Below are 12,874 nucleotides of genomic sequence, written 5' to 3'. Positions count from 1 at the left end.
GGTCCCAAAAAGTAAGAGCTCGCTGTGTGCAAAGCACTGCTCTATACCTATCCACGTGGGTTCAGACTTCAGTGGCCCCCTCTGCATCATATCTACTCTACAGCCTCCCTACGGTCTTGTTCAAGAAATGGCAGCCACAGGGTAGGGTGGGAATACCCTCCATCCATTGAAAACAGGACAGGAAGAAATGACTTTAAATAGCAGCAACGGAGCAGTAAAATCACCAGCATGAACACCACAGCTAATCTAGACAGGGCCCTCTTTCTTGAAAGCAGTCCATCTCTTACTGTTTCCTTGGAAATTAGCCTCATTCATAAATTGACTTGCTTATCATCGGAGTCTGTCCCCTGTCAGTCCTAGGGCAGTCATCCAATGTGAGTGGTTCTTTGGGGCTTGATCCCACCTATCTTTGAGCTTTCAAGACCGTTAGCCCCATGTGGGACAGGGACTGTGTCCAACCTGATTACAGTGTATCTACCCCAGTGCTTAAAATGGTGCTTGGCACATAGTAAGTGCTTAACAAATACCACAATTATTATTATTATTCCCTTTCATTTTAAGCTGTTGAAGATCTCAGTGGTACCATCCCTCAAGGTTAACACACAAATTCTCCACTCGGTGCAATGTTTAATGAGAGTCCTGGCAGCTTTGAAAATATAAAGGAGCATGTTCAGGGAATTATTAGTGTGATACTTCTTGCACAAATGTGTTTTGCCCCTCTTTGACCCTCACCTCAATTGAAGATATTTTGAGCCCAACCGTGGACCTGACCTGAATATTGATTGTTTCATTCTGCATCCTGAGTGCTGTAAAGGACTTCTCTGCAGGCTTCTTTTGCTTTCTGTCCCCCTCACACCGCAGTTCTGCCTATTCCACTTTAGAATCCTTGCAGGCCAAATTGCTTCTGTTTCACTTAAGCCAGGGTTACTTTGGAGTCATAAAGACATTGCACATGGAGGGAGGGGGAAGCTGTCAGTTCAGGGCCAGGTAGCATGCCTGGCCAGGACTCTCGTTATTCCCGGAATAACGGGAACACAATAGCCATCGCAGTGTCTTTTTCAGGGTCCTAGAAAACCACAAGGAAAATGATTACTTGGTCTACTTTACACCCTGCTTTAGACCAGAAAGGCAGCCCCCACCCCACAGAATAATACTTCACTCCTGAAGTTTAGGGTCCCTTCTGAAATTTGGTTCTTTCCCGATCGTAACATACCTTGGGAAGGAAACCAAAGTGGGTGAGTAGTCCCTCCAGATCAAGCACTCTTGTTTTAAAGGCTCTGAGAGTTTCATTCTCATAGGGGTTTTTACTTCTATCCCTTTGAGAAGCAAAAGAGACAGTAAGTGAACTGAAGCTTCTTAATGTTGCCTGGCAAGACTTGATTGTCATTTTTCATATGGACCATTTTTTTTTCCTATGGTTGTCAGTTGTCCCTAGCTCTTCTTCCGCCCGCCCACTTGAGGTGACATCATTTGGAAACGATGGGGTGAGGATGGTGACTTTCTATTTGCATTCCATTTCTTGTAGCTCTTTGGATTCTCTCGAGAAGTTTGTCTCTGAAACGCTCCCAAACAAATGCAGAGAACTGTTGAGGAAAAAAGGGAAAACCAACTTTGCTTTTAAAGGAGCTCTTTGGCTAGCAGAACAATGAAATGACCCAGTCCCCGAAATTAATGGTAACGTATCATCCCTGAATCGATCTGTAATAGACTTGGTGCCAGTACTCTCTCTGAAAGCCTTCCCAAAAGATCTCATTGCCAGGAATTCTATAACCTCGACGACCTTCAGACAAAGACGTAGCATTCCTCTTGACTACTCGCCAACCCGGTGCATTTAGCAGCAAATCTTAGTGATTATATATCGTGCCCTTTAACCAGTCACTCAGCTTATGTTCAACTTTAGTTTTGTGATCATCTGGAAGGACGGATGTGAACTACCTTGGAATGAGCCCTGTAATGTTTTACATTTCATTGCTTTTCTTGCTATAAAGTTGATCTTAGCTGTTAGATAAGTGGCTGAAGAGACAGAAGGCAATTCATAAGCCATTCTTAGTGTGTTTATAAAGTTGTCCATGGTTATGGTATGCTGATCAAACCCTTGAAGAATTCTCTAAATCTGTTCATGGGGTGTCAGCACTCTAAAGACATAGCTTCCTAAATCCCTTTAAGATGAGTTGTCCATGTGTGCTGTATTTGAAACATAGTTTATTCAGACTGTGTGTGTGTTTGTGCACACGTGCGCATATGTAAACCCTTGGAATGACTACCTTGGTTTCCCAGTAGTGGACTAGACTGTGGACTGGGTGAATTCCAGTGAACATATGATGCAAGACCCTTTCAACTTTCTTAGCCTCCCCAAATCTTAAATTACTCAGCGGCACTGAGTAGGTTAATTTATTCATGTTCCTAAAATGCTCTGGGAAACTAGGGAGGAATAGCTATCAAGCCAACTCGTATTCTTTCCCTGAGGCTAAGAGATCAGACGCTGCATGCAGTAGGGCTGATTAGTGGGGAAGAAAGCCCATATTTAGTCAGGTATGAGGCATGAAATATTGCTTTCAAAACAAAACAAAATGATAAGTTGGCCTGTGTATCATACAGGCCTGTGTTTTTAGCATTGACTCAAAAACCCCAGCCTCTCAGCTCCTGGACCGGCCACACCTTCAGGCAGACTTTAACCGTGCTTTTTTTTCTCCCCTCCTCACTCCTGTTTATTCCCATCTTTCTCCTTTCCCTCCTCTTCCCTCTATCCATCATTCAATCATATTTATTGAGCACTTACTGTGGGCAGAGCACTGTACTAAGCCCTTGGAAAAGTACAGTACAACAGAATTGGGAGCCACGTTCTCTGCCCACAATGAGTTTATTCCTCCCATCCCGTTCCAAGTCTCCCGTCTTCTCAATTTCCTTTCTCCAGCAACCACCTTAGCTTCGAATACTTGATGGTTTCCTACCTCAACACTCCAAACCCTTCCTCTCTGCAGGAGCCCCAACTCACCCAAAGCGAGTGCTTTTTCGGCCTTCAATTTATGGCAAGGTCTTAAAAACCAGGGTTATGCATAGGCGACATTCTTGGCCCTTTATGTGACTAAATCTATTTGTCTGGCTGTTACAATATAACAGATCACAAATTGAAAATATTGTGCCCTTCCTGCATTCTGACACTGGCTAAAATCGGTAAACCCGAGATGGGGGTGCAAGTTTCATTAGTACCCTATTAAGAATGCTGGGTTTCTTTTATGCCTTGGATATTTTTGATAGATTGGGTTCTAAAAGTTATTTTAGGGATCTCATAGAACATAATTAAATAGGCCTGAATATATTTAATAAAAACAAGTTTTAAGTATAGCTAAGGAGAAGTATTGAAAAGGGTGAAATGTTATTTTGTAGTACAATGAATTATTTTGTCTAGGATATGCACACTAATGGCATTGTAAAAACCAAAAGGACAAACACTCAAAGTTTTCCTAAAATGTCTGTAAAAATTTGATGAATGTGATATGCACTCTTATTTATTAATGTAAATGAAAATGAATATATAAATGTTAATTTGCATAATTTATAGTTGTGGAAGATTAACTAGTGCTAGTAATTTGGTGTTTTTCTACTAAGACACATTAGGTTTGATAGTATGGTGATTGGTCATGTAAAATTACATGTAAACTGAAGTTTTTTTATATAAATTTTCCTGACCTTCAGCTTTATTAGTGACAATGAAACTTTATTTCCCAGTGTCTTTGATATTCCTGTACCCAAAAAAGTCACCATAGCTTTCCTTCTTCCCAACCAAATCAGGACCCTCGTGTCAAACAGCGTGGGTTAGCCAAGGCCAATGAGAGGAAAGCCGACCCCGTCACCCTGGTGGAAAAATCAGATGTAGGAAGCATACGAACAGGAGCTCACTCTAATGGAATGCTTCTACTCCTTACTCCATAGCCACTGAAAAGAAGAAAATGCCACGGTACCTCCTGCCCTATCTCCTATTTCAAACTTACAATAATTATGATACCTGTTAAGTTTTTACTATGTGCCAAACACTGGGGTAGATGCAAATTAATCGGATTGGACACAGTTCCTGCCCCCACATGGGGCTCAAAGTCTTAATCCCCATTTTACAGATGAGGCAACTGAGGCACAGAGAAGTGAAGTGATCAAGGTCACACAGCAGACAAGCAGTGGAGCCGGAATTAGAACCCAGGTCCTATTCATTCATTCATTCATTCAATAATATTTATTGAGCGCTTACTATGTGCAGAGCACTGTACTAAGCGCTTGGAATGTACAATTCGGCAACAGATAGAGACAATCCCTGCCCAATGACAGGCTCACAGTCTAATTGGGGGAGACAGATGGCAGAGCAAAACAGAACAAAACAAAAGCAAGACAACATTACCGGATAAATAGAATCAAGGGGCTGTACACCTCATTAACAAAATAAATAGGGTAATAAATAATATATACAAATGAGTGCAGTGCTGAGGGGAGGGGGAGGGGAAGGGGGAGCAGCAGAGGATAGGGTGGGGAGGGGAGGGGGAGCAGAGGGAAAGGGGGCTCCGTTGAGGGGAGGTGAAGGGGGAAGGGGGAGGAGCAGAGGGTGGAGGGAGAGCAGAGGGTAAAGGGAGGAGCTCAGTCTGGGAAGGCCTCTTGGAGGAGGTGAGCTCTCATTAGGGCTTTGAAGAGGGGAACAGAGTTAGTTTGGCGGACGTGAGGAGGAAGGGCATTCCAGGACAGCGGTAGGACGTGGCCCAGGGGTCGACGGAGGGATAGGCGTGAACGGGGGACAGTGAGGAGGTGAGCGGCAGAAGAGCGGAGCGTACGGGGTGGGCAATAGAAAGAGAGAAGGGAGATGAGGTAGGAGGGGGCCAGGTGATGGAGAGCTTTGAAGCCAAGAGTGAGGAGTTTTTGTTTCGTGCAGAGGTTGATAGGCAACCACTGGAGGGTTTTGAGGAGGGGAGTGACATGCCCAGAGCTTTTCTGTAGGAAGATGATCCGGGCAGCGGAATGAAGAATAGACTGGAGCGGGGAGAGACAGGAGGAAAGGAGAACAGAGACGAGGCTGACACAATAATCCGGTCGGGATATTATGAGAACCTGTACCAGCACCATAGCCGATTGGGTGGAGAGGAAAGGGCGGATCTTGGCGATATTGTAAAGGTGAGATCGGCAGGCGTTGATGATGGATTGGATGTGTGGGTTGAATGAGAGAGCTGAGTCAAGGATGACACCAAGGTTGTGGGCTTGTGAGACTGGAAGGATGGTCATGCCGTCCACAGCGACAAGGAAGTCTTCTGACTCCTGGGCCCTTGCCCTTATCCACAAAGCCACACTCCTTCACCACGCTGCCAAAACACAAAAGGGTCAGGGGTCCTATGAAGAGGTACCCTGTGGTAAAGGCTGAGTTGGGGCTGGATGTGGGACAGAGAGGATGGGGAAGACCCACTGGGGTGAGGAGTGTGGACAAGAGCAAGGAGAATCTGAAACTTTTGGGTTGACCACAAACCCCTGGATGTGGGAGATTAGACTGTAAAGTCGTTAGAGGCAGGGAACGTGTCCTCGAATTCTGTTGTATTAGAGAAGCACCACGGTGTAGTGGATAGAGCACAGGCCCGAGAGTCAAAAGGTCACAGATTCTAATCCTGGATCTGCCACTTGTCCGTTTTGTGACCTTGGGCAAGTCGCTTCACTTCTCTGTGCCTCAGTTACCTCATCTGGAAAATGGAGATTGAGACATGTGGGACAAGAGACTGTGTCCAATCCAACTCGCTTGTATCCTCTCACTTGTATACAGGGCCTAGCATATAGTAAGCGCTTTACAAATCCCATTATTATTATTATTACTCTCCTAAGTGCTTAGTACACTGCTCTGTCCATAGTAAGTGCTCAGTAAATGCATCGACTGATTGATTGATTTTGGTTGTCCTCAGCATAAAACCACTGCCATTCCAGAGCAGGCAGAAGCAGTCAGTCATTGAACTTAAGGAGAAGCAGCGTGGCCTAGTGGACTGGATTTTAATCCTGGCTCTACCACTTGTCCGCTGTTTGACCTTAGGCAAGTCACTTAGCTTCTCTGTGCCTTATTTCCCTCAATTGTACAAGGAGATTAAGATTGTGAGCCCCATGTAGGACATGGACTGTGTGCAACCTGATTAGCTTATATCTACCCCAGTGCTTAGTACAGTGCTTGCCACGTACTAAGCACTTAAGCTCGTTGTGGGCAGGGAACATGTATAATAATAATAATAATAATGTTGGTATTTGTTAAGCGCTTACTATGTGCAGAGCACTGTTCTAAGCGCTGGGGGAGATACAGGGGAATCAGGTTGTCCCACGTGAGGCTCACAGTTAATCCCCATTTTACAGATGAGGTAACTGAGGCACCGAGAAGTTAAGTGACTTGCCCGCAGTCACACAGCTGACAAGAGGCAGAGCTGGGATTCAAACCCATGACTTCTGACTCCCAAACCCGGGCTCTTACCACTGAGGCATGCCAACTCCGTTGTACTGTCCTCTCACAGATGTTTATTACAGGGCTTGGCACACAGTAAACACCACTGATGGATTAACAAATACCAATAAAAAAAATTTGGTATCAGTCCATTCATCAGAGGGGTGAAGACTTCAGTCTTACTTCAGTCACTGCTGTTGCTGTAAGACATAAAAATTTTACTCCCTGGAAGGGACACCACAGTTTGCACTATTTTTATTCAGAGAACATGAACACCTTCCTTGTTTGAGCCTGCCAAAGTTAAATATTCAACTCCTGAATAAACTGATGCCACCTAAGAGTTTCCTATTTTTCACATCAGTTTTCTTGTGTGAAAAAGAAATAAGATGGGAAGAGGAACTCCAGGTTCCCCAGAGCTCTAAATTGAATCACAAAATATGTTCACTTCCTTAATAAAAAAGTATTAACTCCTAAAATTTAGGGACTCAGATCCATATCTTTGTTGTGCATCTAGGCTCTTTAATATAGGCTCTTTAATGGTAGACTCAATTTGGTTAAAAGCGTGGCTCAGTGGAAAGACTATGGGCTTTGGAGTCAGAGGGCAGAATCCCAGCTCTGCCACTTGTCAGCTGTGCGACTGTGGGCAAGTCACTTCACTTCTCTGTGCCTCAGTGACCTCATCTGTAAAATGGGGATTAAGACTGTGAGCCCCACGTGGGACAACCTGGTTCCCCTGTGTCTACCCCAGCGCTTAGAACAGTGCTCTGCACATAGTAAGCGCTTAACAAATACCAACATTATTTATCCTAAGAACCTATTTTCTGCCTTCAGTAAAAAAACAGTAACAATATGGTATATATTTATAGTACCTTCGGTAGCTCAAAACATCTTTTCATAAACATTCTCTTGGTTTCCTCACATCCCTGTGAGAGAGGAAGGGGTAGCATTTTATTTCTGTTTACAGGAGGGGAAACTGAGGCCCAGAGAAGCATTGTGGCCTTGTGGAAAGAGCATGGACCTAAGAGTCAGAGGATCTGGGTTCTACTTTTAGCTCTGCCACGTACCTGCTGTGTGACTTCGAACAAATCACTTAACTCTTCTTGTGTCTCTGTTCTCTCATCTGCAAAATGGGGATTCAATACCTGTTCTCCCTCCTACTTAGACTGTGAGCCCCATGTGGAACAGAAATTATGACCAACCTGATTATCTTGTATCTACCCCAGTGCTAGTACAGTGCTTGGCACACAGAAAGTGCCTTACAAATATTAGTATTATTATTTATTTTTATTATTATTATTAACTGTCCACATCTCAGGACTAGAATGCATATCTCATGTATTTCCAACCCATCGCTCTTCTCATAAATATCTAATTCATTGCTAGATACGCTGTCGATCTACTTAAAAGAGCCCTACTCTGGAAGAAGGAGAGCTTGGTTCTGGTCCTGGAACTGCCTCCTGAGGCTATGCTATCATTCATTCAATAGTATTTATTGAGCGCTTACTATGTGCAGAGCACTGTACTAAGCGCTTGGAATGAACAAGTCGGCAACAGATAGAGACAGTCCCTGCCTTTGACGGGCTTACAGTCTAATCGGACTGTCTATCAGGACAGTCTAACAGTGTGAAGGCCTCTGTCTGAAGAAAAACTTAGAGCTAGGGTTGGCAACCTTTAACTTTTAATGCAAAAAAGCCAAGCACAGTGAAATCTCTGAAAAGTTGCTTTACTAAGATGCAATCATACAATTGAAACACCTATTAAATGGAGCTAATTTCAAAAATGATAAATGGTGTGTTCTGGGAGAGATGTGTCCATGGGGTCGCTATGGGTCGGAGACGACTCGACGGCATAAGGCAAGACAATATCTGTGGTAAGTGGTAAGTGGACTTAACACTCTCCTACTCTCCTCTGGACTGTAAGGTTGTAGTAGCAGGGAATATACCTCCAACTCTGTGCTGTACTCTCGAAAGTGCTTATTTCAGTGCTCTGCACACAGCAAGTGCTTAATAAATGTGATTGATTGATGGATGGATTGATTGATTACTATGTACCCAGTACTGCAACTAAATACTAGAGTAGATACAAGGTCATCAGGTTGCATAAGGTCCCTGTTCCACATGGGGCATGCAGTCTAAGTAGGAGGGAGAACAGGTACTAAATCCCCATTTTACAGATGAGGAAACTGAGGCCCAGAGAAGTGAAGTGTCTTAGGTCACGCAGCAAGCAACTGGTGGAGTCAAGATTAGAACCCAGGTCCTCTGAATCCCAGGCCAGTGCTCTTTCCAGTAGGTCATGCTGCTTCTCACTGTGATCCTCTAGTTCAAAATAAGAAGAACTGAAAGTTAATATTGAACTAACATTGTTTTCTAATGGCACTTAGAGGGGCAGAGAGGAAAGAGGGAGAGAAGGAGAAGGACTCTTAAGAGAGGGAAGGAAAGGGAGTGTGGGGAGAGGGGGAGAAAAAGAAATGGAATATATTCTTTTCATTTAGGAAGCAGCATGGTCTAGAGGAAAGAGAATAGGGCTGGGATTTAGAGGACCTGGGTTCTAATCCCTGCTCTGCCACTTGTCTGCTGTGTGACCTTGGGCAAATCACTTCACTTCTCTGTGCCTCAGTTACCTCATCTGTAAAATGGAGTTATCTTGTATCTTGTAGCACTTTACAAATACCATTAAAAAAAAAAGTGGAGTGGGAGGAGCCCAGATTTGCAAAGCACTTTTCCTGCTATTGTACCTGTCTCATCTCATCCTCCTTATTCCCCTTCTCCTCCTCCTCCTCTTCCTTCTTCCGCTCCTCTTCTTCCTTCTTCTGCTCCTCCTCTTCCTTATTCTCCTCCTCTTCTTCCTTCTTTTCCTCCTCATCTTTCTTCTTCTCTTCCTCCTTTTGTGCTGTGTTGCCACCTCCACTGCTTAAGGGCCCTGAAACTGGGCCACTGAGCCGGTGAATCTTTCCCACTACAAGTGTATTCCAGGATAAATATGCTTGATGCCTAGAATGGGAGCTGCTCCAGTCCCCTGCCCCCTTATCTCCTTCCATTCTCCCTGTGTCCAGTGGCCTTGGTGAGTAAGTGGTCCCCTTCCCTGGCCAGTTTGGCTGTCTCCCCTTCAGCCCCTCTGCTGCTTTCATGGGCACAAGGTCGAGGACATTGGGAACCCCCTTGGTCTCTGGGCAGCGTAGGACCATGTCCTGCGGGCAGAAGGCAAAAACCTGCCATCTTGACTCCACCTCCGATCCCTTTCCAACTCAAATGGGTGAGGTGGGCAACCTAATTCCCAAAAAACTATGGGACAGAACTAATGGCATCACTATCATGAAACCAAATCCGTGGGGTCGATGACCTCAGTGGAGTGGGTGCCCAAGAGAGACACATTTGGGATCAAGAAAAGGCAGCTAGAGCTTCAATCAATCAATCAATCAATGGTATTTATTGAGCACTTGTGCTTGTAGTTTCTTGGTCCTCAAATCCAAACCAAGGCTCATCCATCATTCTCAACGATCACTGTCCTATCCCACGAGCTTAGAACAGTGCTCTGCACACAGTAAGCGCTCCGCAAATACCTTTGATTAATTGAGGGATCACACCATCCCATGGCTGTATTTTCACAATTGCAATGGTCTGTAAGGACAATTTAGCTCTAATGTTCACTAAGGATTGTCAGTGTTCAGGTAGATCAAAAAGCGGATCCTGGGACTGTTTGATTTTCACAGAAATGAGAGCCCTTGTGTTTTCAGCAGCTGTAAAATATCTTGTCACCTTTCCTACAGAAAGTATTTCCTAGTCAGATTGGTAGATCTGGGGTCTTAAATGGGTGATTGTTTTCTCACATTCCCATCTGGTTCATTTAGGATGCCATAAACATTTTCATAGTAGTGCTATTCTGTAAACACCAGTGCTCTGATACGCACCGTTCTCAGCTGACCACGACTTTACTCAAACCTTGAGGGAAACACATTTTTGCTCACAGTAAGTTCAGAACCTGAGTTTACTTCAGAAGTGGAGAGCAACTCAAAGCAAAATTCATTAGTTAACGGGCTGGCTTTCCTTTGTTTTTGGGTGATGATTCCACAAAACACTTGAGTTTCACCCGGTATCCACCCAGTTACACAATCCAGCCAAACTTTGCTCAAAACTTCAACTGTGTCCATCAAAAGGTTGATGAACCTCAACAAAAAAATCTGGGGACTCTGAGTTAAGCTGTCATTTATGTAGGAAACAAATTCAAGCCCTGACTGGAATCTGATTTCATTATAAAGGGTTCATAAAACTTTAATAAATGTAAAGCCTTGTTTTATAAAGCTGAACTTCTCCTTTGGTTATTTGTGTCTGATGAGCACTGCAATGGATCCACTACTTAAATAAGACTTTCAGGGACATGGCTTTAAGATGCCTGACAGGTTGGGGGTGGGAACTATGTGAATTCAAACATCAATACCTGAAATAAGAAAATGATGAGTGTCTTTTGCATAATGTTGTAAAACCTATTGTTTTTCCATATTCTCTGAAGATTGAACACACGTTTAAATTAATGGGGAAGATTTACCAGTATGTTAACTAGTATTTCATCTGGACTTGTCATATAAGATGGTTGTCCCTAATTTTTAGTGAGACCTTTCATTCAAACAGAAGTGCACAAAACCTTGACTTCATAAACTCCTTAGAGGTAGAGATTACACTCTCCCAAGCACTTTGTACAGTGCTCAGCACACCGTAAGTGGCCAATAGATACGATAGAACTAATGATGATGATGATGATGATGGTATTTGTTAAGTGCTTACTATGTGCCAAGCACTGTTCTAAGCACTGGGGTAGATACAAGGTAATCAGGTTATCCCACATGGGGCTCAAAGTCTTAATCCCCATTTTACAGATGAAAGAACTGAGGCACAGAGAAGTTAAGTGACTTGCCCTAAGTCACACAGCTGACCAGTGGCGGAGCCAGGATTAGAACACATGACCTCTGATTCCCAAATCCTTGCTCTTTCCACTAAGCCATGCTGCTTCTCTAGTAATGATCTTATTGTTTCAGAGCACAGACTAGTATCTTACTAGCTTAAAGGGTGAACAAAGCAAAATATACACTTTAGATGCTCAGTGTACTTGAACAAAAATGTGGCAACTGCTGCCTTGTTTGTTTGTTAAGGATTTTTCATCCCTCTTGATATGTGAGATATTGGACTTGATCAAAGCAAAATGTATAGCTCCATCTGCTGTAAAGACTTTGAATAAGTTATTTCTGCATTTTGATCTGAAAGATGATTATGAATTTATATGGGACACATGCAGAATTTTAAAAGAAAGTCTCTTCACAGGAATAAATTGTGGCATTCCCATTACTTTGTACATCTATCTGGAGACGATGGATAAATGCAGCTGTTAACTAACCCGCTAACAAAACAAAATTTTGAGAGGTTATAGTCATTTAAATGGGAGTCATCCAACTATCGATTTATATTAATGTCTGTTTCCCCCTCTTGTTTGTATCCACCCAGTTACATAATTCAGCCAAACTCTGCTCAAAACTTCCACTGTGTCTATCAAAAGGTCGGTGAACCACAACAAAAAAATTGGGGGACTCTGAGTTAAACTGTCATTTGTGTAGGAAACAAATCCAAGCCCTGAATGGACTCTGATTTCACGATAAAAGATTCATAAAACTTTAATAAATGTAAAGCCTTGTTTCTTAAAGCTGAACTTCTCCTTTGGTTATTTGTGTCTGATAAGCACTGCAAAGGATCCTCACTGTGGGCAGGAACGTGTTTGCCAAGTCTATTATATTGTACTCTCCCAAGAGCTTCGTACAGTGTTTTGCACACAGAACACACTCAATAATTACCGGTGGTGGTGATGACGACAATGATGATAATGATAATCATGGTATTTGTGAAGAAGGGCTTACTATGAGCCAGGCACTGTACTAAGTGCGGGATGGATACAAGCAAATGGCGTTGGATGCAGTCCTGTCCCATGTGGGGGCTCATAGTCTCAATCCCCATTTTACAGATGAGGTAACTGAGGCAGAAAGAAGTGACTTGCTCAAGGTCACACAGAGACAAGTGACAGAGCTGAGATTAGAAGCTAGGCGTTTCTAGAGTGTGCGGCACTCAGTAAATCCTCATTAAATATCATTACTAATATAGAATTGCTTCTTCTGCTTCTACTTCTATTAGAATAATTTGTTTAGAGTAATCCGGTGGTGAAAGGTTTGGCCACCAAGACTGGTGTAGAGCCCTCTGCAAAACCAGTGAATTAATGATAATGGTATTTGGAAATACTTCACAAACTAGGCAGCAACTGCTCCAGTTTTGTTCAAGTGCACTGACCACCTGAAGACTATATTTTTCTTTGTTCACTCTTCAAGCTAATAAGATACAAATCTATGCTCTGAAACAATAAGATCATTATCAGTTCTATCATCAGTATTTGTTGACC

This window comes from Ornithorhynchus anatinus, chromosome 1 (assembly GCF_004115215.2).
Source record: "Ornithorhynchus anatinus isolate Pmale09 chromosome 1, mOrnAna1.pri.v4, whole genome shotgun sequence".
Lineage (NCBI taxonomy): Eukaryota > Metazoa > Chordata > Mammalia > Monotremata > Ornithorhynchidae > Ornithorhynchus > Ornithorhynchus anatinus.
This window is presented reverse-complemented; position numbering follows the sequence as displayed.